The 26900-nt window shown below is 37.6% G+C and overlaps 1 protein-coding gene across 7 annotated transcripts in view; it reads left to right on the top strand.

Moving 5' to 3' along the window:
• LOC105210377 (protein alan shepard) overlaps nt 1–26900 on the top strand; it is a 547478-nt gene that overhangs the window by 163804 nt on the left and 356774 nt on the right. The window lies entirely within an intron of this gene.

The following is a 26900-nucleotide window of genomic DNA, read 5'->3' as shown; positions in this document are numbered from 1 at the left end:
ACCAAGTGCTGAGAGTGGTAAAGAGAAATCGAGCGCATGATGCTTTTTGCAATTTTCGCCAGCATCAAAAAAGTGCACGACATCAATGTTTTGCTAGGGCTGTTGAATCTTAGTTGCGCCGGACAGCAGCCTTTGGGAAGTAACTGAGCATAAACCGAAAATGTGAAAAATTAAATTGACATCAAATGCTGCGGATACATCCACATACACACACCAAGAGACATCTATACCGCAGGGAAATAAAGACAGGATGTGTGGACAAACTAGAAATATGCCGAACTATGCAAATGGCGTAATTAGAAGAAGTAAAAGCAGTCGGTTTTGCCAATAAGCGTAGTCGCCTGGTCTAGGAAGGATAATCACGGCTTTCTGCTTGGAAAATTGAGTGACGGCAATGTGATATCCGCTCTAAGCAACCGTTGATTGGAGTGCGGCCGAATAAGTACTGCCTAATTGAGATCAAACAAAGCTGTAAGGGATGGAATATTGCTGGGCAGTTAGTGTGGCGCTGGAAAATAACTGGTATGGGAAGTGATTGAAGCAGTGAAATGCAAGATCAGCAGAAAGATAATCTAAAAGCCTTGGCTTTGTTTATATTCTAAAGGCATTAGTAAAGAGCTTAGCATTAAAATCATTTTAATTGGGGAATGCGGATTTTTACTTGAATAGATTGGACCGAAGCTCAAATCAAAAAGGTTCATGGATGTTCCTTTAGAGCTGCCAGTTCATAAATCGCTGTTCTTCAGAAATATCTACTAACCTTGGAACACTATTCTACCCCTGGTATAGTTCCCAGATGTATGAGAGTAACTAATTTCTTTAAAATCTGCTCGGAAGCTGAGTTTAGCTTGCATCGTATCGAGCATCGATCGTTTCAATAAAAAATATGGTAATCTAAATTAATTTTGTCATTCAACAAATGCCCCATCAGAGGGGAGTTTCCAACTTTTATTACCATTTTCCACAGTATGATTTATCTTTTAATTCTAATTGGTTTACAGACTTGGATTGTCTTTAAGTTTCTTTCGAAAGAGTATTCTCTTGAAGGCTCAAGACGGAAAAAAGTCGAAAGTGAAGGTAGATGCAAGGATGCAGGCTGAAGTCCAATTCATACAGTTCTACCAACATCTTCATTCCTTTGCTGCCGTTCTTCCGGGATTTCAATCTCCAAAAGTTTCAAGAAAGATGTAAAATGATGCTATTGAAAATTTTTCGCTTCTCAAGATTGCCTATGAGAATTGTTCCATGTGCCTTCCAAATTATAGACGCCTTTAATTTGTCAGCTGTCTATTACGTCTTTTCGCACCATAAATGTGAACTCGTTTCGCTGATTATGGTGTTTAAAAGTGAAGAGATGGGCAGTTTTTTATCTATTGACCCTTCATCCATCAATCCAACATTTTTTTATGTTTATCCAATGGAACAGCTTCGAACACCACCAAATACTATAATTCTAATGTTAAGCATAAGGAAAGGACCTTTTAGTATAAACTCAGTCAGAGAGACAGATATATTTTTAGGAAAAATTTAAATAGAGAGATGGGCCGATTGTTCTCACTTTTGGGACAGGGCTACAATATTTTCCCTAACTACGAAATAAGGCATTATCAGACAAATGAAGAATGCAATACATATTGCTTTGACTTCTGAAGAATCTCTTATATTCTAGGCAGGTGGCATTATCCCCCCTCCCTCTATTGGATTGGGATTCGGTTGGAGAGTTATGTAAATACTTATATAAATAATTGTAGTGAAATGACCTACAACATGCTTTTTGTTTCTCTTAAAATAAGCTCAAATAACTCTACTATGTGAATAAAAGGTACTTTTTGTAAAGTAATTTTCTTTTAATTTCAGTTTAAATATGCCGTATTTGGTTAGTCATTTCCATTTCAATATTTTCAAATTGTCATATGTGTTTGCGAATATTTGCCATATTTTTCGTCTCTTTGTCGTTAAGCAAAAGATAATTTAAAAGCTAGAAAATGGAATATTTCACTGTTTTATATTTCAATATTTTCATATGCCGATGGCATTCTATAGATATCTGGAGTGTGCTGACACACTGTAGGAAAAAATAGGCACTTAAACCAAATGTTAAGCATGTGATTTCAAATGACAAACATTCTAGTTAAATGGTAATCCCTTCAATCATTTTATTCTAGAGTTTTAATACATAAAAGTATGCGAGAAATAAGTACAGTTGAACTTCCCTAACTCAATTCACCATTATTCACAAAGAACTTCGAGATAGAGAGACTTCAAGTTATGGAAGGTAATTTGTTTGTTAAATTTGACTTCTACTGCCAATTCAAGAGTTCGTGTTATGGATAATTTCAACTGTATTTCTAAAAATATTTCCTTTGAATTTAAATCAACATTTCAATACAAACAAAACAAAAAACGTTAACTTCGGCTGTACCGAAGCTAATATACCCTTCACAGGTGCATTTCTTTTAGCAACTATGTGTTTAAGCAAATCTAAAGACGTAAGAAAAAGTAAGTAAAAAAAAAGAAAACATACATACTAATTCTTTTTAGCCGGGTTGTTTGCTAGAAACATTAAGGTTATATAGTTAACCGATCTGAACAATTTCTTCGGAGATTATATTATTACCTTAAGCAGTAATCCATATCAAATTTCGTGAAGATACCACTTCAAATGCGAAAATTTTCCATACAAGCCATTGATTCCGGTCGTTCGGTTTGTATAGCAGCTATATGCTATAGTGAACCGATCTGAACAATTTTTTCGGGGATTAAATTATTTCTATGAGCAATAACTCACACCAAATTTCGTGAAGATGTGTATTAAATTTCGGAAGTTTTCCATACAAGCCCTTAATTCCGATCATTCAGTTTGTATGGCAGCTATATGATATAGTGGTCCGATTTCAGTAGTTCCGACAAATGAGCAGCTTCTTGAAGATAAAATAACATCTGCAAAATTTCAAAACGATATCTTAAAAACTGAAGGACTAGTTCGTATATATACAGACAGACGGACAGACAGACGATATGGCTAAATCGACTCAGTTCAACATACTGATCATTTATATATATATACTTTATAGGGTCTCCGACGCTTCTTTCTGGGTGTTACAAATTTCGTGACAAACTTAATATACCCTGTTCAGGGTATAAAAAAGATTTTCATAAACAATTTTATATCCATCCTTCTATAAATTTTGAAATATTGTTTTGACTAAATTTTTCCTACAGGGGCAGCATACCCACATGATTTTCTGTGACACGAAGCATAACGAAGTTTTGTCTGAGCAAACAATATGACAGAGTGTACTCAAATATCCCAATCTAAATTTATATAAACATTGAAGTAATACAAATACAAAAGTGGGTGTGTGTATGTGTAGTTTCATGCACACTCTATACACTCAATTAAACAAATATTTGCAAATTCACGTGGTTGGCAAATATTAAGAAATTGATGAATTATTTTCAGCAAATAAATCATGAAAACCGACTTTGATGTGGTGATGTGGAGTGTATGTTTTATGATATTCCACCATATATCAACTAAAGCTAGAATACTTATCTAAAGATTTATTAGTCGAGTGAAATGCTTAAAGCTTCGTAGAACTATTAAGTAGTTTTATTATTAAAGAGCGCAGATGTTTTAGTTTGGGTTTAAATATTTTTGCAGTGAACTGTTTTGTACAATAAGCTTTCAATTGATTTGAGCTTTTTTAAATAAGCTTAAAATGATTAGCTACACAACATCTCCTAGGTTAGGTTAGGTTAGGTTAAACTGGTAGGCCAATACGCCACACATAGACCTATTTAGGTCCATTGCGATACCAGATGGAGTGCCGTCACGTTCTCCACGAGAAGTAGTCATCCTTTAGGATGCCTGCGCTTGACGCGAATTTTAAAAGTTTTTGTGGCTTCACTTTCGATACCTCTTCCAGATTCTCATATTGTGAGGCCCCCAAGTAGCGAAGTCGCTGTCGACAATGCAGGGCAGGTGCACAGAAGATGCTTCATTGTTTCTATTGCACCTTGCTCTTGACATTTCCTGCAGTCATCTCGATCTGTAAGTCCCATTTTGTAGGCATGTGCCGCCACCAGAAAGTGGCCTGTGAGTATTCCCACCAAACTCCGACAGTCCCTTCTATCGAGTGACAGAATGAGTTTGGTGTACTTCTGGTCTACGGTTTTACACCCCGGTATATTTGTCCAACGTGTTAGGATTTTTCTTTTCATGCTCCTGTCCAGATCATCGAACAGACAGTGCATGGGTTTGCCAATGTTAGTCGCGTTTCCAGAAGACATTTTTTCACCATTCTTGGCAATTTCGTCCACAATCTCGTTGCCTTCAATGCCTTTATGTCCTGGCACCCAGTAGAAGTGAAGACACGTGTTCCTAGCAACTCTCTCCACTGCCATCCTGGTATCCAAACATCTCCTAATTTACAATGAATTGTTATTCGATTTATTTTTATTACTAAATTTATTGCCAGAATATAATCAGAATTTCATAAATTAAGACCTTTAAATTTAACTCGAACGAAAAGCTCTTGAATTCCAAATGTTTTTTTTCTTAATTTTTCTGAGCTTTTTAATACTTTATTAAACTTCTAAATGAGGTTCTTTGTGGTTCGCTCCATCATTGTTGATTTATGTACTGATCTAAGTCTAGCAAACTTGACGAGACTAAGATATAATCTCATTTTTCGAGAAAATTATGTGTCTAACAAAATTTAAATTGAGAATATTCCTTAGTTGCTTGTAATGTTATGCCAGTTTATGAATTTGTAAATTAAATTTAAAAAAATTGGAAATAGGTGGCAACTCTATTTTCTAATTACAACAAAACCAATGTATTTCGAATATACATATATATATAAATATGTTTCACTAAATATAATTATATTGACTCCAAAAAGGTGGAAACTATATTTTCTACTAAAAATTTGAACTAATTCGAGAAAATCATTTCTTCTAAGAAAATGTGAATTAAAAAGAATATTTCTTAGTTTCTTGTATTTTTTAGTAATTTCATATTTTTTGTAGAATTTAATTTCAAAAAATTCAAAATAGGTGGCAACTCTATATTAAATTTAAAGTAGATGATAACTAAATTTTTCATTAGAAAAAAATTAATTCCAAAAATGTGGCAACTCTTTTTCTGAAAATTAAAACTGTTAATTTTAGAAAGATGGTAACACTATTTTCTAATTAAAATAAGAAAATATTCATACACCGCTCACACCAGATTATTACACTAAATTTGTTATAAACGGAAATTGCCTTCGAACCTCTTCTGAAGAAATCTTCTCTAAATCTCAGAAATTAATTTGGCAGAAAATAAATACTTTCTTAAGAAAAATCACCACAACAGCAGTACTCTTCCAAATAAAACTCTTCCTTCGGTTGTCACTTGAAAGCTTTTCGGCGGCTAAGCCAAGACACACGCCGCTACTTATGCCACAAAATCGCACACGAAGAGCAACAACAACAAAAAATTTACTCCAATCGCTCTCAAATTAATCTTGACCGACAGTGAGACGCATTGTACAGTGGGCTTACACACACACGCGAGCGCTCAAAGAAACCTTCAGCCACCTTTCAATAAAGCTCACATCGAAAGCTGTTCCTCAGTGCCTTTGCATTTCAAAGCTAAAATCATTCAGTGTTCAATTAAGAAAATGCTTACTAAGCTGTAGCAGAATATCTTCAAATCGGCGGCTTATTTACAGCGCTCACCACATGTGTACGTATGTATGCGCGTTTGATGAGCACTGTGTATTATGCCTGTCACGCGCTTTGCACTTAAGCGCTTAATGCCTCAGCTGACGGGTTGCCCATTTGGTGAGCGCCTGCCAAACTGACGCCAGAAATTTAAGTTTGTTAGTTTTTTTGTACTTCGAAATACTACTGAGTTGAAGAAAAAACCTCCATAAACTCACTCACCTTCAAACCGCTTGGCCTTCAATATTCAATATGCAGGGAGAGGGAGTGGAAGCGATTTTATATGCCACACTAAACTTGAAACTATCCGAGCAATGTCAATTGCTATTCGCGCTGCCATCATTCAAGCATATTGAAACATTAAATCGGTGAAGTATTTTTATGTGTGTGCGTGTGTGTGCGGATATTTTGCGAAAGAATTTCCAAATATAGCATATTTTAGCTTTCTATTATTTTTGTAATTTTTATTTATTTATTTGAATTTTTTTTTTCCAACAACTAAACTCAGCGTATGAAATGGCAAGTAGTGTTGTTGTTGTTGTTGTTTATGTAAATTTCATCTATATAGCTATGTATGTGTGTGTGAAGATGCGCGCATAAATTTGATGAAAATTTATCTGCATGCCATGTTGGCGTATAAGCGACCCGAACGTTATCAGTGTTCAGCGTAAAGGTCACGTACGAACAGCTGATTTCATCGCAATGGCTGTCAAGCGTTTGAAGCGCAGACAGACATACACATATAGATACATATATACACACACACTCATATAAATATATATACTCATCCTTCACATAGTTACGCTCATATTTCACGCGCACATCTCTGACACACACACACCTACTCACACTTCCTTCACTGCCTGTCGCCTTTGGTCGTACCAACATGGCGTATGAGTAATATTAATGCATATTGATCGACATGTCACACGCTCACAAAGTATGCAAAGCGGAGTTGATGATGTTTGTTGAAGATGGCGAAAGAAAAAAAAAGAAATCAGCAAATCTACAAGCAAAGCAATGAAAAAGTGGCAAAGTTTCGTGACTCTTCGACATTTTTGGTATTTGGTGTAGCTTTAATCGCAGCACACACGCCACGCAGCGACATCACACCTCAAGGCAGTTTTCGCACATGTCGCACTTCCGTTAAGCCTACGGGCCGACACACTTGAACTGAAATTTAACTAAAGCAAGATTTGCGCTTGTTGCCAAGCGTCTTTTCCACACACGCATATATAATTTGACCTCAACTCGCTTGTTTCCGTAGAAAAGTTGCTTTGCTTTGCTTTCATTTCCTTGCGGGTCAAATGAAAGATGTCGCCGTCGAGATTCTGGGCGCCATAGTAGCCATAAAAAATCTGATGCGTACACATGCCGCACAAGTTTACTGCCACACATACGCACCCTCACTGCCGTGACTTACGCCCGCTCTGCTGCGCACTCTCCTTCTCGCTCTCTACTCTCTACTCTATAACGCCTGAGACCACACAACTCAAGCTTTCAAGTTTCGCTCACATACCAAATCGTTCAAAGTACCCAGAAATACTTGATTACTGAAGTTATAGCCGCTCACAGCAATATGCATATGTATATGTATGTGTGTGTATGAGAGTGTATATGTGTGTGTATGTGTGTGTGGCTATTACTTATGTGCGCGTTGGCGTTATACTATATCCGCCAGCCGCCATTGACTTAAGAAATTATTGCCGCAAAGCAATAATACATGTAAACACGTACATTCAAAAGCCACACAAACACACTCACACATACATACATATGTGTGTGGCAACTATAAACTGGCGCGTTGCTATTATTTGTTTGAAATATGGCTGAAATTGCTAGCGAGTACTAAACATCGTGTATAATGTTTGGTTTATTGATATAGTTGTGCCATTTCTTTTCTCCAATCTCCCACTCTCTACATCTCTCTTTCTCTCATCCATAATTCTTCTATAATCTGTGTGGTGTTTCTGTGCCAAATAGTTAGTTGCTCAGCCCACATGCAGTCTTAACTATTCAATTTGCGCTAGTTTCGGCTACTACAGCTCATACATTTTTTAAATATATATGATATGGTACAACATTATTTTATATGCTTGCCAAGCCAACTTTAATAAAGAAATTTTCCGCGAAGCAGCCATAAATCCACGTTTCATTTACGTCCACTGCAACTTTTATTGATATTACTTTAATGAATGCTCATTATAAATTATATGTTGGTAGTAATATGTACTTATAGAATTTTTTCCTTCTCTCTTTTCAGGTAAGTGCTCGCATTTTTAACTGTCTCATTCATGCAGTCGTAATGGCATAGTGACAGCTAAGTATTTTTATGGTGGTTGCCATTTTATTTGTAAAAATTATTTTCAAAATATTACTTTTTATGGAAGTAGTATAACTATTAACGTTAAAATGTATAAAATATGAAAAGTGATTATTACAGAAATTTTTAGTTTATTTACAAAGGGTTTGTCCATAAGAGCGCTACAAAAAATCGCTTTAGGATATCAAAGAAATTCTTTATTCCGGTGAAAGTATATTCGATGCCATTATGTATGGAAGTACAGACGTTGAACCCAATGTTCGACTGTTTTCAAGCATTGTTCGGCCGATACTGCTACAATTTCACTTTCGTACGAATATTCGTACGAAGTTCATCAATCGTCGCTGACTTGTTGGCATATACCATAGACGTAGTCCCACAAGAAATAGTGTAACGGCGTCAAATCATACGACCGAGGCGGCTAATTGACTTGGCCATTACGTGAGATAACTCTCTCAAAAAACTTGGTTTTCAATATATCGGTTTTGACATTCGCCGTGTGGCTTGTGGCGCCGTCCTGTTGGATCCACATATTGTCCAAGTCCATATCATCCAATTCGGGCCAAAATCATTCGGTAATCCTTGAGAGGTAGGGATTCCCATTTATAGTAACGAGCCGGTCTTGTTCATCACAGAAGAAGTGCGGCTCAGCTGCACCAAATCGTTATTTTTTCGGTATGCAATGGTGACTGGAGTGTGTGTGGATTGCTGCCTAACCAATAACGTATATTTTGCGTATTGACGAATTCAGTCACGAATGAGCCTCATCGCTGAAGAATATTTTTCGATAAAAATCCGGATTATTTTCAAGTTGTTGCTCAGCCTTGCGCCAATTCGATCTTGTAAGAATGTAGGCCAAGATCTTTCCACAAAATTCACCACAACGACATCACAGAAATGCCCAACGCTTGAGAACGACTTGTGAGAGACTAATTTGGCTCTTCCTCAATTGATGCACTTGCGGCAGCAATTTTCTTGACTATGTGCACTTCTGTGTCTCACAGGCAGGTAAACATTTTGTACTGTGTCTGGGGATTCAATTTTTTCACTAGATCCTCAATTTTTGAACTGGCTGAGGCCAGTGACTCCGAATTTCGGTAGTAAACTTTAATAAACTTTAATCGTATACACACTTTTCCATGATGAAATGACAAATCTGTGTGAAGAGAAATGTCAAAAAGCGAGAAAAATCAAGAAAAACGTTAACTTCGGCTGTACCGAAGCTAATATACCCTTCACAGATGCATTTCTTTTAGTAACTATGTGTTTAAGCAAATCTAAAGACGTAAGAAAAAGTAATTAAAAAAAAAGAAAACATTTTACTAATTATTTTTAGCCGGGTTTTTTGTTAGAAACATTAAGGTTATGTAGTTAACCGATCTGAACAATTTCTTCGGAGATTATATTATTACCTTAAGCAGTAATTCATGTCAAATTTCGTGAAGATATGTAGGTAATGCGGAAGTTTTCCATACAAGCCCTTGATTCCGATAGTTCGGTTTGTATGGCAGATATATGCTATAGTGAACCGATCTCAACAATTTTTGCGGAGATTACATTATTTCTATGAGCAATAACTCACACCAAATTTCGTGAAGATACCACGTCAAATGCGAAAATTTTCCATACAAGCCCTTGATTCCGATCGTTCAGTTTGTACGGCAGCTATATGCTATAGTGAACTGATCTGAACAATTTTTTCGGAGATTAAAGTATTTCTATGAAAAATTATTCACACCAAATTTCGTGAAGATATGTAGTAAAATGCGGAAGTTTTCCATACAAGCCCTTGATTCCGATCGTTCAGTTTGTATGGCAGCTATATGATATAGTGGTCCGATATCGGAAGTTCCGACAAATGAGCAGCTTCTTGAAAAGAAAATAACATTGCAAAAAAACGATATCTTAAAAACTGAAGGACTAGTTCGTATATATACAGACAGACGGACATGGCTAAATCGACTCAGTTCAACATACTGATCATTTATATATAAATTTTATAGGGCCTAGGAGGCTTCCTTCTGGGTGTTACAAACTTCGTGACAAACTTAATGTACCCTGTTCAGGGTATTAATATGACCTCGTTTGCTGTCCCTATCAGTCTACTTTTGTAGCGTTCTATTGAAAACCCCTTTATGTATTATACATAGTTATAAATGAAAAAATCTTTGTCCAAGTCCTTATGATTTGGGCCTCGAAGATTTTAATATAAAAATTTCAAAATTAATTATATGCATAATTTAAATTTGACTAAATGATGATTACAAATCATTCTCAATTTAACTTGAAAACAAAGAAATAATCTCTAACAAAACGGTTCAGCCGTTTAGGAGGAGTTCAGTGACATACACAGGTACAGAAGAATTTTGTATCTACAGATATTTTTCATTTTAAGCTTGTTCTCAATTTTCATATAAGTTTCCATTTATTTACAAACTAGAGTATTAGACTCTCATATACATATATCATATTTCTTTGTTATAATAAAAATTACACCAAAGCGCCACCTGGCGCTTTACAAATTATTAATATCCCATTATCTTGCTACAGCTCTAATTATATGAAATTTAAGCATACATTCGTGGAATAGATGCACTCACGCGCCACTTGGTGAATCAATACATTTCGAATTATCACCATAAACTAATCCAATAGTAGTAATTTATAGAACAATTTACCACAAGCGTTCCCTAGTAAAATCTTTTTTCCAGAATTTTAACCGTCAATATTAGTATTATCGCACTTGAAATATAGATTTTTTTAATGAATCTGCTTTTGCGCCATCTAGCGGACGCATTAAAAATTATTCTGTTTCGAAACTTCATAAAAAATTCTAAAGAATTTTCTGTTCAAATTCAAATGAAATTCGTTCATTGAGTTTCGAACCAATTGGCAATAGAGCAAACGACTAAATTTATATCCTCAGTTCAGCTTATTCCGAATCCAACTAAACTCGTTTTTCTGTACGCATAGTGGATAATATATAAACGTATATCCACCTCCACTAAGCGCATTGAGCGCAAATAAAATTCACATTAGATTGATTAAAGCTGATTAAATGCGTACACCTGTGTCGCAGTGTTTTCCTTCCGGCTCATTTAACTGCACTATGATATTAGAAATTTCGAAGCAGCACACAAAACGGCGCCAAGAAAAAAGAAAGTAATTTTAAAAGTTTCAACGCCACGCAGCACAATTCGAGCGATTGAGCGTGATAAGTTCGAAAGTGCAAACAACTAGAAGAAAATTGCTGAAGTTCAGCGAAAAAACAACAACTATAACAACAACAAATGCAATAACTGTACAACAAATATTGCGATGAAAAGCAACAACAATAACAATATTTGAGTCAGCAGCTCAAAGGGATTTGGCATTTGGCAACTCATTTCGCGCCCCACAAAAATCGACGCAACACACAATTGCCACGTAACAAAGCGGAGTGAGCGCTGCTCTGGCGATGGGCTGATGCGGAGGGGGAGGCCTCAGCCTTGCACGTGTAAGGGTTGCTATAGCTTTAAGCAGCTCAAGTACTCGTAGTTACGCCTGATCGGCTTGTGCGAATTCCATGTAATAATTTTGGCGTAAACCCCCCGGCAAACGCGCACCTGCGCGAAAAAATAAACCACAAAGTGTGTGACAGGTACACAGCGGGCCGTCATACCCCACCGTCCAAGCATTTATGTAAATTAAATTTGAAATATGTATAACCAATTCCGGAAAATATGTACCGTTAACACGATGATACCGCCGCCCCCGTCACCGCCGCAAGGTGTTTGGCAGTGCGGTGCTGCTGACTTTAAACTCGCTTTTGGCGCTTTTTCGATTTTCCACTTTGGCAGGTAGTTTGTTGGGTAAGGTTATTTGGTGCGCGTGATAGCTGCATACTTGATGGACGGCTGTCGGTGTGGTTGCCACTGCCACTCAGCCGCGCGCTTTACTCATCAATTTCGGTTGACTTTTCGCCTTGTTTCGCGTATTGTTGCCACTCACTCGGCGGTGGCCTTAATCTTCTCTGATTGCTAACTATATGCCAAAAAATATCAGCTAAATTGTGCCCACAGAGTACATATAAATTTCGGCTGCTGTTGACAGCTCTGACGTTGCTTGCTTCCTGAAATTGCCGTTAAGTGATTTTATAATTTGCGAAGTGAAATTCATTGAATATTCTGCTTTTCCGTGAATTTGAAGGTATGGATTTTATTGCGCTCTGTAATTTTGTTGACTTTGTGTTCTTGAGATTTCCATGATTGAATGAAGTTGGCGGTTTCATATTTTCCAAATTCTTAATTAAATAACAGATGAATTCTCACAGGTGAAGAGGAAACCAATTTGAGTTGGGCTTCAAAGTACACTTTCAGATAAGGTTTCCTTCTAAAAGTGACTTTCGGTGATCTGATATTGGTGAGAAGAGCATATCTTTAATATATGATAAGGTTCCAAATATGCTGTTGTGTAAGTAGGATAGGCCCTTCTTCTTAACTAAATTCAGTCCGTTAAGCTTCATTACTGATTAAAGAGTAATATATGAAATCTCCCTCGAACGTATTTCTGGCCGATGCTAAATTTAAACCACGAGATCACGTTTGACTATCTCTACCAAAATCAGAGGAGGATAAAATACTGCGCTGGCATCATCAAAAGAAGTATTAAATCACAATTTAAAGACATCAGTCTAAAACTGATGGCAGTATTTTAAGAACAGTTAACCAGGTATGACTCAAATATCATTAATAAAATGTCGACTAAAGAACTCATGAAGAAATAAATTCAGACTCACAACCGGGAATTCTCAGAGCCTACCCCGTAAATGGTTGTCGGTTGCCAAGATATATGATATAGAATTGTTGCCCCTAGAAAAACAGTAAAATCTCAAAGAGCGTTCTAAAATTACTTTCATAAGTTAACTTGTTTCGATAGATCAAACTTCGGTATGCATTAAAAATTCGGGTCCGAAAACAAATATAAAAATAATCTGTTTCCATTTAGACGTCAACTTTATAATACCCCCTCGTAGAAGCCCCATTCTTATTTTCGAGGAACTCGCACAGCCACTTTTCACAAGCATCTTTTGAGTTCAACTTTACAACATCAAGAGCGTTCGCCATGGACATGAACAGGTGCTAATCACTTGGCGCTACGTCCGGGCTATATGGTGAATACGATAAAACCTCCCATCCGAGCTTCCGTAGCATCTGACGAGTCATCAACGAAGTGTGTGGTCTGGCGTTGTCGTAACACGACACCCTTCCTGTTGGACAATTCTGGACGCTGCTGGTCGATCGCCTACTTCAAGCGATCCAGTTGTTCGCAGTAGATGGTACAATTCAACGTCTGGCAATATGGGAGCAGCTCATAGTGGATGATTCCCTTCCAATCTCACCAAACATCCAGCAAAACTTTCCTGGCCGTCAATCCCGGGACGACTCACCGGCCTTCGACCATGACCGTTTTCGCTTGATTGTGATTCATTTTTCGTCGCCAGTCACCATCCGCTTCAAAAATGGGTCGAGTCCATTCCGATTCGGTCCATCAAGCTTTTTTGTGTGCCCAGCCTTCTGCAGATGATATAAAATGGTTTGGTGACTAACTGCCATCTCCTGGGCGATATCACGAGATGTAACATGTCGGTCTATTCGATGTTTTCCATGATTTGATCGGTAGTAGTCGTCACAGGTCTACCGCCGACTGGCTTATCCGCTCTGAATCGTCGAAACCATACCTCCGCAGTTCGAAGTGATAGAGTACCATCCCCCAAAACACCATTAATCTCACGGAACATTTCTCTAGCGGATTTGCCTTTAACGAAGGAAAACTATAAAACAACGCGAATTTCGGCATTAGTGAACTTCATGTTTACACGTCAATAACTGTTGAACGCAATATCCAAGTAATCCAAATCATGCATAGCGTCGTTTTGTAGGTTATGTCAAGACCTTTCAAAGATTTATAGTATTGCTAGATACGAGCTCTGTACATGGAACAATGTTGCCTACATTTGGTCAACATTTTATGTATCGTATGTTCGAAAATTGTTACCTACATTTAGGCAAGCTTGAGCGAAGACACATACCATAATGATAGTTTTTACTTTTAATCTAAAAATAATTAGAAATAATTTTATTGGTAAAATTGAATAGAATATTTCACTCCCAAAATTATTTTTCTAAATGCCGTAAAATATGTATGTCTTCTAAATATGTTGCCTACATTTAGGCGAGCAAAGCCACATACCATAATGAAATTATTTATTCTAAAAATAATTAAAATTAGTTTTATTTAGAAAATTTTACTGAATTTAAAATGAAAAGCGTGGAAATTGGAATTTTTTGGAATATAATTTGCAGCTACAAATGCTTGACAAACTATTCCCCGGAGTACTGTCATATAAAAAAGTCTCTGCATAAAAGCAATTTAAATGCCACCTTTAATAATTCAGCAATTAAATGAATTATAGCGTTTCCAATTCTATCCGCATGTTAGCACCACAAACAATAGAAAAACCGCACAAATGCCAAATTTAATTAAGGTTTCAACTTTAATTTCATTACATCATTTGTAAACCACAAATTGATAGACTAATTGCAATATCAGAACTTGCGAAATAAATAAATATTACAATAGCAACAAAAGCCAAGCTATTATATACAATTAAATACAACAAACACACACACACGTGTGAATATATATGTATGTATTACAAGCACCATTAAATGGTGTAGGAATTGAAAATTTATGCGCTTCCGGTCACACTCAGCACCAACAGGAGACAAAGGAACGCCCATACTTCAGCACAAACAGACACATATACAACTACAAGTATGTGCGTGTCTTCATATGTGTCACGGTTTATCATTTCCACACCATGCACACCCTGTACTGCCATCGGCGGCACTGGCGAGAGCAGCCATCAAGCGAAAGGACTAAATCAGTCAAAACGACAGCCGAGCGACCAACTGAGTGACCGACCGACCGCTAAGTCGCCCGCAGAGCAGATCATCTATCAATTGTCAAATGCAAGCATGAGTCATACACACACATGCATACATACGCACACATCACCTCCACATATTCCACGAATAATTGTTTTCTTCGATTGCTATGCTTGTATGCGAGCTGCGTTTTGTCGGCTATTTAGGCAATTTGCGTTCGAGAGGTTTTCTTGTGGCCACCAGTCGTTTGTATGCGGGCATGTATTGAACGCACACACACACAAACACTTTCACATAAGCTTACTTACATGTGTGTACATTTACCCTGTAGGCTCGGCAAACACGCATTGTTTCTCACATTCCGTTGGTGATATTGTTCGTAAAGCCTTTAGCCAACCGCAGGCGCATGTAAACACAATCACACATATTTGTGATTTGTGGTAGCTTAAGCCTTTAGCCCTATACAGGTATTCGCCGCTTTTTCTTTTTTTTTTTGTTGTATCACTCTACTCGGACTTTTCGTGGTTTCACTAATTGCCTTGACTTTGCACGGGATTACAATTAAAATTGCCTAGCAATTTGAACCACTCAATCTCTTCCTAGAATACACAGTAAGCTACTTTTACTAAGCTCTAAATCCTAGAAGGATTCATGAGGAGAATGAGAAGACGTTTTTTATTTGAGAAGATTTCCTTAATTACTCCGAAAAGAATGATGACTTAACATCTTAACATTAGTTGAAAATAGGCCTTCTTTAAAAAAGCAAATCCAGAATTTAGCACTTGGTATAAAAATCATTCCACGCACTCACCAATGACCAATGAATGACTTTTGTATCTATGCACATAAGATGTAAGGGTTAATCTGCCTGCAATAATACAGGGGATTGACCTAATATAAATTATTTTAGTACAGATCAAGTGGGCCGACCTAATCGGAGATCTCGATGTTCATTATTCTTTTTATACTTTCGCAACTAGTTGCAATGAGAGTGTAATAGTTTCGTTCACATGACAGTTGTTTTTAAATATAAATATAAAAATAAACGAGTTACATAGATATAGGCTATATATAGGATAGATATAGGATAGTTATATATACCAAAGTAATCAGGGTGACGAGTCTGTCCGTCCGTTAATAAAACGTATTTCTTGACACCATAAGAAGGTTGCTTTCGTCGATGGGCGAAATCGGACCACTGCCATGCCCACAAAATGGCAATCACCGAAACCATATAAAAAGCTATAACTAAGCCATAAATTAAGCTATGGAAGTAAAAGTTGGTATTAAGTATGGCACTATGGAGGGGCATATTTGAACGAAATTTTTTTGGGAAAATGGGCATGGCCCCGCTCACTACTAAGGGTTTTGAACATATCTCTGAAACTACTAAAGCTATATCAACCGAACTCTCTATGCTCGTTTCTTTTAGCCATTTCTTTATGCAATCTAAAAATGGAAAATCGGAATATAACCGCGCCTACCTCCCATACTCAGGTTATGTTGAAAACTACTAAAAATATTATAATTCAGTAAGGCAAAATACCAGAAACCTTAAATTTCATGGTAAAGTTCTTAAATTTCACACAAGGACTACACTCAAATTCGTTCGAATTCGTTTACAATATGTGTCAAAACCCATATCTCAGAAAATACTCAGAAATTTGGTTCGAATAATTTTTTTGTCATGGAAAATGGGGGAAATCGGTTCACAATCATGTTTAGTTACCATATACCACAATTTCGAAGTCCAAATGATTGGTTCATTTTACAATAGATAAGTCAAGAAGCACTGAATATATCGGAACAAAACTTTGCACAAATACTTTATTTCTACTGTATAAAAATCACCGAAATCGGAATATAACTTTTCAGGGCCCCAGTTATCGGACATGAGGAACTCAGAGCCTTTGACTAATTTGTTATCGAAAATATCGGTAAATCTCTCAGATATTCAAAAGAAATTCAAAGGAGGTATGTTTTTTCTAATTGTTTGGTTCTGTACCAAAAATGGACAAGTTGGATCAATATTTCCTCTAGCCTCCATATACCTCCTACACGGATTTTTAAACTTCCGGTGGACTTTAAACCGCATATATCGGTTAATATTTCAGAATTTCTTTATTCTAGTAAATTTATGGCGAATATAACAATAATAAATGAATTGCTAGAGTATATAATGTTGGATTATACCAGAACTTAGCCCTTCCTTACTTGTTCTTTATACACATACATATTCTATTTTTTTCACAAATTTATCCAATTGAAGTAATTCATTCAATTTGTGCTGCGTATGTTGAAACTAGCGCGAGTTCTTCAGATGAAGCTTTAGTTAAAAAAACTTACAAATAGTGGAAAGAGGTTACGTTAGTATTAAACCTTCATATCCGAATTTACAGCCATCTAATTGGCTGTATCATAAAGCCTAAGCACCGCACTAGCCATCAAATACATAAACACAGGTTCTAATATAACCCCACCAAACCCCTGAGATCCGAGTAAAAAACAAGCATATAAAGCAAAGCGCCGACAAACTGCTGACAGAGACTAATACCCGCTTAGTGAGCGTGCAAGCTGTTGTCCGTTGATGGCAATCCTGACATGTTTTGGCAGTCGAATTACTACAACCAACGCACTTATATACTTACTTACCCTCAATCAAAATTATCCCAATACTATCAGGGCGCTAGTACTTTCCAGCCGGAAAAAAGTATTGAGAAAAAAATTTAAGAACAAAAAATACATAAAACACACATCGAACGCCAGCCTTGCTAAGCCTTTCCAAATCAAATTGTCGTTTTTACCCCACGCACTCTCGGCGGCTACCCAACTCAGTCCTTGTCATTGCGATTCAGCCATCGGCTGCCAGCCGACGCCATTATTTCAGCGCCACACTGCATGGCATCGAGAGTTGATAGGCGATTTGCGTTGACAGATGAGTTTTAGAATTTATGCTATGCCCATTTGTTCGCATTTTCTTTATTTTACTATTTTCCTCCACAATTTACTTGCGTACGTGCGTATAAGGCACTGCTGCATTCTGCGCTTTTTTTGTTTTGTTCTACTTTGATTTTCGTTCTTCTCTGGGAATTGGAATTTAAACAATTTAGCTGGCAGCACAATAAATTCACATTGGGTTGAAAATAGTTTTCATTGCGTAGGTTGGCTGACGCAATAGAGACGGACGCAGCATTCCAACCCTGTGGGAAATGTTGAATACGTGACTTTGAAAATTTTTAATAGAGATGACAGAATATCGTTTCGATTAAAAAAATTACGTTGTAAATGCATGTTGCTTAATTAATAATACCTAACGGTGTTTGTACCGATTACCCTAGCAATGTGAAACTAAGAAGCTATTGATCTCAGAACTTCAAGGGTGTACTTTCAAAAATTAATCAGGGATGCCATTACTAAGATCTCAAACATCGAGTACTATGCAATGAGTTCAGAAATATTGCCTAAATTTTTTAGTAACAATGGTTACAAAACTATTTACTTCAAATTTAGATGAACTTTTTTTTTAAAGAAATTATGTATATATGTTATTGGCGTTCAACCGTTTAGCCGGTTATAGCCGTATCGACGATAGTGCGCCACCTCTCTCTCTCCTTCGCAGTTCGGCGCCAGTTGGAGATCCCAATTGTAACCAGGTCGCTCTCCACCTGGTCCCTCCAACGGAGTGGAGGCCTTCCCCTTCATCGGCTTCCTCCGGCGGGTACTGCATCGAACACTTTCAGGGCTGGAGTGTTTTCGTCCATTCAGACAACATGACCTAGCCAGTGTAGCCACTGTCTTTTTATTCGCTGAACTATGTCAATGTCGTCGTATAACTAGTACAGCTCATCGTTCCATCGTCTACGGTATTCGCCGCTGCCAATGTTCTGAGGACCATAAATCTTGCGCAAAATTTTCCTTTCGAAAACTCCTAGTGTCGTTTCATCTGATGTTGACATCGTCCAAGCTTCTGCACCATAAAGCAGGACGGGAATAATGAGCGACTTATAGAGTTTGATTTTGGTTCGTCGAGAGAGGACTTTACTGTTCAATTGCCTACTCAGTCCAAAGTAGCATCTGTTGGCAAGAGTGATTCTGCGCTGGATTTCGAGGCTGACATTGTTGGTGTTGTTGATACTGGTTCCCAGGTATACGAAATTATCTACAACTTCAAAGTTATGACTGTCAACAGTGACGTGGGAGCCAAGACGCGAGTGCGCTGACTGTTTGCTTGATGACAGGAGATATTTCGTCTTGTCCTCATTCACCTCCAGACCCATTCGCTTCGCCTCCTTATCCATGCGGGAAAAAGCAGAACAAACGGCGCGGTTGTTGCTTCCGATGATATCAATATCATCGGCGTACGCCAGGAGCTGTTCACTCTTGTAGAAGATTGTACCTTGTACGGCTCAGAGAGGTCCTTCCTTCATGACGGAGATTTTGGTGTTGCTCAACGTCAACTTAGTTAGCCGAATTAGTTTTGCGGGGATACCAAATTCAGACATCGCGGCATAAAAGCAGCTCCTTTTCGTGCTTTAGCACGCTTTAAAATCGACAAAAAGGTGGTGTGTGTCGATCCTATTTTCACGGGTCTTTTCCAAGATTTGGCACATGGTGAATATCTGGTCGGTTGTGGATTTTCCAGGTCTAAAGCCACACTGATAAGGTCCAATCAGTTTGTTGACGGTGGGCTTAAGTCTTTCACACAGTACTCTCGATAGAACCTTATAGGCTATATTTATGAGACTAATCCCACGGTAATTGGCACAGTTTGTGGGATCTCCCTTTTTATGGATAGCGCAGAGCACACTGAGATTCCAAGCGTCGGGCATGCCTCAGGGCCTCAGGCCGTTTGGCGATGTTTCGCCATGGAGGCTGAATTTTCCGACTGTTGTGCCAAAGACACCTTCTTTACCCACCCTGGCGTTAAAATCGCCAAGCACGATTTTGACATCGTGGCGGGGGCAGCGCTCGTAGGTACGTTCTAGGCGCTCATAGAAAGCATCTTTGGTCACATCGTCCTTCTCTTCCGTTGGGGCGTGGGCGCAAATCAGCGATATGTTGAAGAACCTCGCTTTGATGCGGATTGTGGCAAGACCTTCATCCACCGGGGTGAATGCCAGGACTCGGCGACGTAGTCTCTCTCCCACCACAAATCCAACACCAAATTTGCGCTCCTTTATATGGCCGCTGTAGTAGATGTCAAAAGGACCCACCTTCTTCCGTCCTTGTCCCGCCCATCGCACTTCTTGGATGGCGGTGATGTCAGCCTTTAGTCGTATGAGAACATCAACCAGCTGGGCAGAGACACCTTCCCAATTAAGGGTCCGGACAATCCAGGTGCATGCCCTTAAATCCTTATCCTTAAAACGTTTGCAGGGGTCGTCATCAAAAGGGGGGTGTCTCATCCGAGGCTTTCGTCAATTTTTCATTGGTACTTCGTTTTTATGTGGTGGGTCCCAAACTCTACGCACAACTGCGGGATCGGGTTCGCCTTCTCACTTTAGCTCGCCTTCAAACGGATGTTTGTTAGCTACCCAGAGGATACTTGGTCTAAAACCGGAAGTCGTGAGCTGCTTGAATCATGTGGAGAAGAATCGTTTTTGGCCACTCCCAAGTGAATGGCAATCAAAAACTTTCCTCACTTTTGTGAACTTCTACACATGATCCCAAGAAATTATAGCAAATTCAAAAAGACGGCTTGACGAAAGGTTTTTAAAGATATACTGATAAATATATTGAAGCAAAATCTGAAAATAGTCGTTTGAGATTTCTTAATCCCTATAGTCAAGCTTTTTTAAAATTCATATAATAATTCGATAGTAAAGCAGTATGTCAATTTTTGATGACAGTATCGAAAGTCGATAAATACCAGGGTACTATGCTGTCGGTACGTTTTTGCTGAAGACCGAATCTTCCTTTCCTGAGATGAAATGAGATGAATGAAATGACTTTCCAAATAATCAATTTTCATTGAAAAACTAAATTTCCGGTATGAATTCCATTCTAGAGACCTAATCTATCGATATAAACAAAACATTTCGACTATCGAGAAGCCAGATGTTATCTTTTTCGTTTTGAAAAATATCGAATTTTTATCGATATTGTATAGAAACTATCGACACTCAAATAGTAAATCATTAAATGTTTCACTTAATTCCTATTTATAGTAAATTCCATTTTCCGATTTCCCAAACATGTTTTATTGATCAATTGTGAGATCGCGCTCAAACCACATGAACACTAGATTTAGCAAGTTCTCTAAATTTTCAGATAACACTAATTCAACCATTTTAAATTTTTAATAATTGAACTCCAATTGAATCCATATGTTTGTCGTTAGATCTAACCTTGATGTGGTTTGGTATTGTGAAAAAAAAGATATGATACTTGACTCGAGTTTTCCAATTTTACGTATTAAGTGCATCTCTTTGATAATAACATTTCTGACTTGGGAGTCTTACTATGTGTACCTCATGTTTTCGGGGACGCTGAATCCGAATACAATGTCGATTTAACAACATCAGATCAGGGTTTTGCGATAACCCCAAAAAAACAGCAAAACAGCTTTTGTAAAAATTCATCGGATTCGCTTGAAACTCGCTATTCGGGGGTTTTCGGGGTCACTTATTAAGAATCTGGTGTCGGTTTTTCAAAATTCAAAATGGCGGATACAATTCACCGGGTTCTCTTGAAACTCGTTACTTTAGACTTTTGTAGTCGCTGATTACGAATCCAGTGTGGAAAAATTAAGTTATTTTAGGGTTTTTAACCAAACTAGTGAGATGTTAGAGTAATTCTAAAGCATTTGTTATTATATGTTTTCATTTTGAGAGTAAATAGTGTCTCATAAGTGTGCTCAAAGGTTTCTGAAATAGCTAGATAAAATACATATAGTGTAAGATTATTATACCGAACTGGATATATCAAATTTTCAATTGATTTATTATCTAGATATTATAACGGGTGATTTTTTTGAGGTTAGGATTTTCATGCATTAGTATTTGACAGATCACGTGGGATTTCAGACATGGTGTCAAAGAGAAAGATGCTCAGTATGCTTTGACATTTCATCATGAATAGACTTACTAACGAGCAACGCTTGCAAATCATTGAATTTTATTACCAAAATCAGTGTTCGGTTCGACAAATCGAAAAATCGACAAATCGACAAATTTTGTTCAGCGATGAGGCTCATTTCTGGTTGAATGGCTACGTAAATAAGCAAAATTGCCGCATTTGGGGTGAAGAGCAACCAGAAGCCGTTCAAGAACTGCCCATGCATCCCGAAAAATGCACTGTTTGGTGTGGTTTGTACGCTGGTGGAATCATTGGACCGTATTTTTTCAAAGATGCTGTTGGACGCAACGTTACGGTGAATGGCGATCGCTATCGTTCGATGCTAACAAACTTTTTGTTGCCAAAAATGGAAGAACTGAACTTGGTTGACATGTGGTTTCAACAAGATGGCGCTACATGCCACACAGCTCGCGATTCTATGGCCATTTTGAGGGAAAACTTCGGAGAACAATTCATCTCAAGAAATGGACCCGTAAGTTGGCCACCAAGATCATGCGATTTAACGCCTTTAGACTATTTTTTGTGGGGCTACGTCAAGTCTAAAGTCTACAGAAATAAGCCAGCAACTATTCCAGCTTTGGAAGACAACATTTCCGAAGAAATTCGGGCTATTCCGGCCGAAATGCTCGAAAAAGTTGCCCAAAATTGGACTTTCCGAATGGACCACCTAAGACGCAGCCGCGGTCAACATTTAAATGAAATTATCTTCAAAAAGTAAATGTCATGAACCAATCTAACGTTTCAAATAAAGAACCGATGAGATTTTGCAAATTTTATGCGTTTTTTTTTTTTTTAAAAGTTATCAAGCTCTTAAAAAATCACCCTTTATTAGACCTGGAATAAATTAAGAAAATGTAATACCACTTAGTTGAAATCTTTCAAGTAATCAAATTATCTAACTGCTTATAGAGTTACAGCACTTCATGTGATTTCGTGTTTGCCAGATATAGTTTTTTTCGAACAATGTTATATTAGATTTAACTTAATTGTTTGTTTTAATGAGTAAAAGAAAGACGTGGTACCAATTCTCAGCAGATATGATATTATATATTTTTTATTAATCATCATAAGAAAATCACTTAAATTTTTTTAACCAGATTTTTACAGAAATAATTTAATAATATAAAATTTCCAACTACATAGTTCCATATAAAGCACAAAGTTGACTGAAAATTATTTTAAAATGTTAGACAAAGATAAAGTAAGCGTTTAATAAAAGTATGAACTCATGCACACGTGGCGAATGTGAGCGAGCATGGAGCCAATGAGATAGTTCAGCATGCAGTAATCACATGAGTACACTTTATAACACTACATATACATATGTATGTACATTAGCCTTCACTATAATTTTTGAGTACCAGACTCCACCTGCAACTGACTAAGTCGAGTGCCTCCCGGTTTTTTTACAACAAACATAAACTTGTTGTTGCTGCCGCCTTTAGATTTCCGTGCATACCGAAGTATGTGTGTAATTTTTTGCCACCTCATTGCTGTCAACCGCATGCCACATGCCACACACCTGCGTTGTCAATTATGCGAGCTAGAGCTGCCTTGCTGCTTCGCTCTGCCAGCGTGACTTTACCAGATCCAGCTGCTATGCATATACTACTCTTATGTGTTTATCCTTTCATGCTTTGTCTTACTTGCCAGCTGCTGGTTTTTGTACACCCACTCCCGCGCTCCCACTCTCTCTCTCGCCTAGCGCTGGCTGGAAACTCTAAAATTTTCCAAGCGGAGTTTTCAATGAATTTTTCATGGCTCTAAAAATAATAAAATAAGTAGCGCCGATTCCGGAACACCTGTATGGGATTAAAGTTTTACGACAAAAGGCGCAATTGAGTGCAAAATGGCGACGGCAAAGCAAAAACAAAGCCGCGTGCATGAAATGAAATAAAAACACGGCGCAACGTAAGCGGATAAGTAGGATAAGGTACAATGCTAAATAGTTTTGCGTTAAGCTGAGTGCTTCTGCTTAGTAGAACTCCCTTTCTCCAACTCAACTAAATTTACAATGCTCACATGTATATTTAAATTCCTGTCTGTTTTTGATTTTTCGCTTTAAAAGCGTTCACTTATTTATTTCTCCAGCTGTGCTGCACGCCGAGTTGACATGTGTTTAATCAGCTGATGATTTTTTATTCAAAGCACAGGCAGGAAATACACATGTAGTTTCATGAGATTAACTGTAGTTTGTGTGGTATTTTAAGTCAACATACGTCACAGGTGGCAACTCTCACGTTTTGTTTATTCGCTTTTGAAGTTAGTGTGGTATTTTTATATAGAAAATGTATAAATGTATTTTATTTTGTGAAATTTACCTGACTGGGTTAAAAAGAACTGAGCACTTTGGATGGATCTTAAATAACTCAGCACTTTAAGCAGATATTCATAAAATAGCCTGCGTGAACTCATGCTTAGTATTGCAGGTTTGTAGGTTGGTAGGTACATTAGTTGTCTGTCCAACTTTAATGATCTCATGCTTAGTAACAATACGTTAAGTTTTGTTATAGTATATGAGTGCTAAGGTAATTCCTGAGACTATACTCTCACTTAATTTTGCTAAAATAGCTCACATATGTATTAACCGATATATAAGGTGTAAAGCTCACCGTATTTTTGAAAAACCTATAATTAAGTATATGGGAGCTTGGGGAAGTTAGGACCCGATTTTAATAATAATTGTTAGAGAGACACACCAATAGAAGAAACACATTTCCTTTAAAATATCTGAGAGATTTACCGATCTTTTCGGTGTAAAATTACCGTTAGGCGCTGAGTTCTTCATGTTCGATATCCTTCATCTTCTTCTTGACTGGCGTAGACATCGCTTACGCGGTTACAGCCGAGTCCAAAACAGCGCGCTACGCATCTCTCCTTTTGGCAGTTTGGCGCCAATTGGTAACACCAAGTGAAGCCAGGTCGCTCTACACCTGGTTCTTCGGAGTGGGAGTCTCCCTCTTCCTCGGCTTTCTCCGGCGGGTACTGCATCGAACACTTTCAGAGCTGGAGCATTTTCGTCCATCCGAACAACTTGACCTAGCCAGCGTAGCCGCTGTCTTTTTATTCGCTGAACTATGTCAATGTTGTCGTATAAATCTTACAGCTCATCATTCCATCTTCTGCGGTATTCGCCGTTGCCAATGTTTAAGGGACCATAAATCTTCCGCAAAACCTTTCTCTCGAAGACTCCTAGTGTCGCCTCATCGGATGTTGAGATCGTCCACGCTTCTGCACCATAAAGTAGGACGGGAATGATGAGGGACTTGTAGAGTTTGGTTTTTGTTCGTCGAGAGAGGACTTTACTTTTCAATTGCCTACTCAGTCCAAAGTAGCACCTGTTAGCAAGAGTGATTCTGCGTTGGATTTCGAGGCTGACATTGTTCGATATCCGGGGCCTTGAAAAGTTATGGTCTGATTTCGACAATTTTTCCACAAGTAAAGACACAGATGATATATAGTATTTGTGCAAAGATTTATTCCGCTATCTTCATCGGTCCCTTACGTTTACATTGTAAAATGAAGGGATCAGATGGAATTCAAAACTGAGTTATATGGGAAGTAGTCGTTGTTGTGAACCGATTTCGCTCATTTTCCATTCCTGTTATCAGGGTGTCAAGAAAGAATTTTTTACAGATTTTCTTTGAAATCGGTCGAGTAGTTTTTGAGATATAGTTTTTGACCCATAAGAGCCGTCGCCATCCCGTTTTCCATTGTTTTTTTTAATCAGAGTGATAACGTTTTCCGTTAATGAGTTAACGCACCTTTAGTAATTTTTAACATAATCTTTGTATGGAAGGCCCCTTTGTGGGCGTGGCAATGGTCTGATTTTCAATAGCAAAACTCTTACGATCCTATGGAACACGTGTACCAGGATATCTTAATTTTTACTCAAGTTATCCGTTGCACAGACAGAAGGACGAACAGACAGATATCCAGAGTTTTATGACTTACAAACTACCATTATGTGAAAAAAACTTTATACACTCTTAGCAATTTTCTTGCGAGAGTAGAAAAATATGTTAGAAAATATGTTTTATTTTAGTGATCCTCAGTTGAATTTGAACTTGGCAGTCGTTCATTTGCTTGCTCTATGCTTGCCAACGAACCTAAGTTATCTTTGGGCTTTGCTGGATGTCCTTAGACTTTGCCGCGAGGTCAATTGAAAGGTTCGTAGTTTCAGTGTCTTATACTATGTTTACATATAACGAGATTATCTCCATTTACGAGCTTAACTCGATAATCTGTAATTAAGAAACGAGATTTCCCATACAAAATTGTTCCCTGGATAATCCTAGATTATAAAATTATCTCGTTTTATACAACTAGATTTTCGGTGTTATTCTTAGGTTTATCGATAATTTTGCGAAGAAAAGGAGAAATGTCAAATGAAAATGTAAACAACAATGGCCGACAGCGAGAGAAATATGTGTAATACAACAACAAATGCAACACATTTGACAATTGATAATCTCATTTGGCTATATGTAAACGATTAGATTATTGAACGAGCTTAGAACGAGATTATTTTCATATGTAAACATACTATTAGTGTTTGATCTGATTTTTGTGATGCCGAAAAGCTTATTATTTTACTAAGAAGCCTTCATAGTCACTAAATATTATAGTAGGTAGTCGAAAGAATCTGAACCAAATATAATGAATAAAATATATTTTACAACACAGCAACAAAATCATTATAGTTGTTCTAGCAAAAGAACTTCCAACAATTTGTAACCCCATTATTAGCGTTCAAATATAATCTTTGCACACCAGTCTTAGAGTGATTTAAGTAGCTCCGTTGTGTTGTTACCTTAACTGTTATGTCGCCACACTTGTTGTGTGTCTTATCCACAGAC

The sequence above is a fragment of the Zeugodacus cucurbitae genome, chromosome 4 (assembly GCF_028554725.1).
Source record: "Zeugodacus cucurbitae isolate PBARC_wt_2022May chromosome 4, idZeuCucr1.2, whole genome shotgun sequence".
Classification (NCBI taxonomy): Eukaryota; Metazoa; Arthropoda; class Insecta; order Diptera; family Tephritidae; genus Zeugodacus; species Zeugodacus cucurbitae.
Note: the sequence above shows the minus strand (reverse complement) of the source record. Positions and strands in the feature narration are given on the sequence as shown.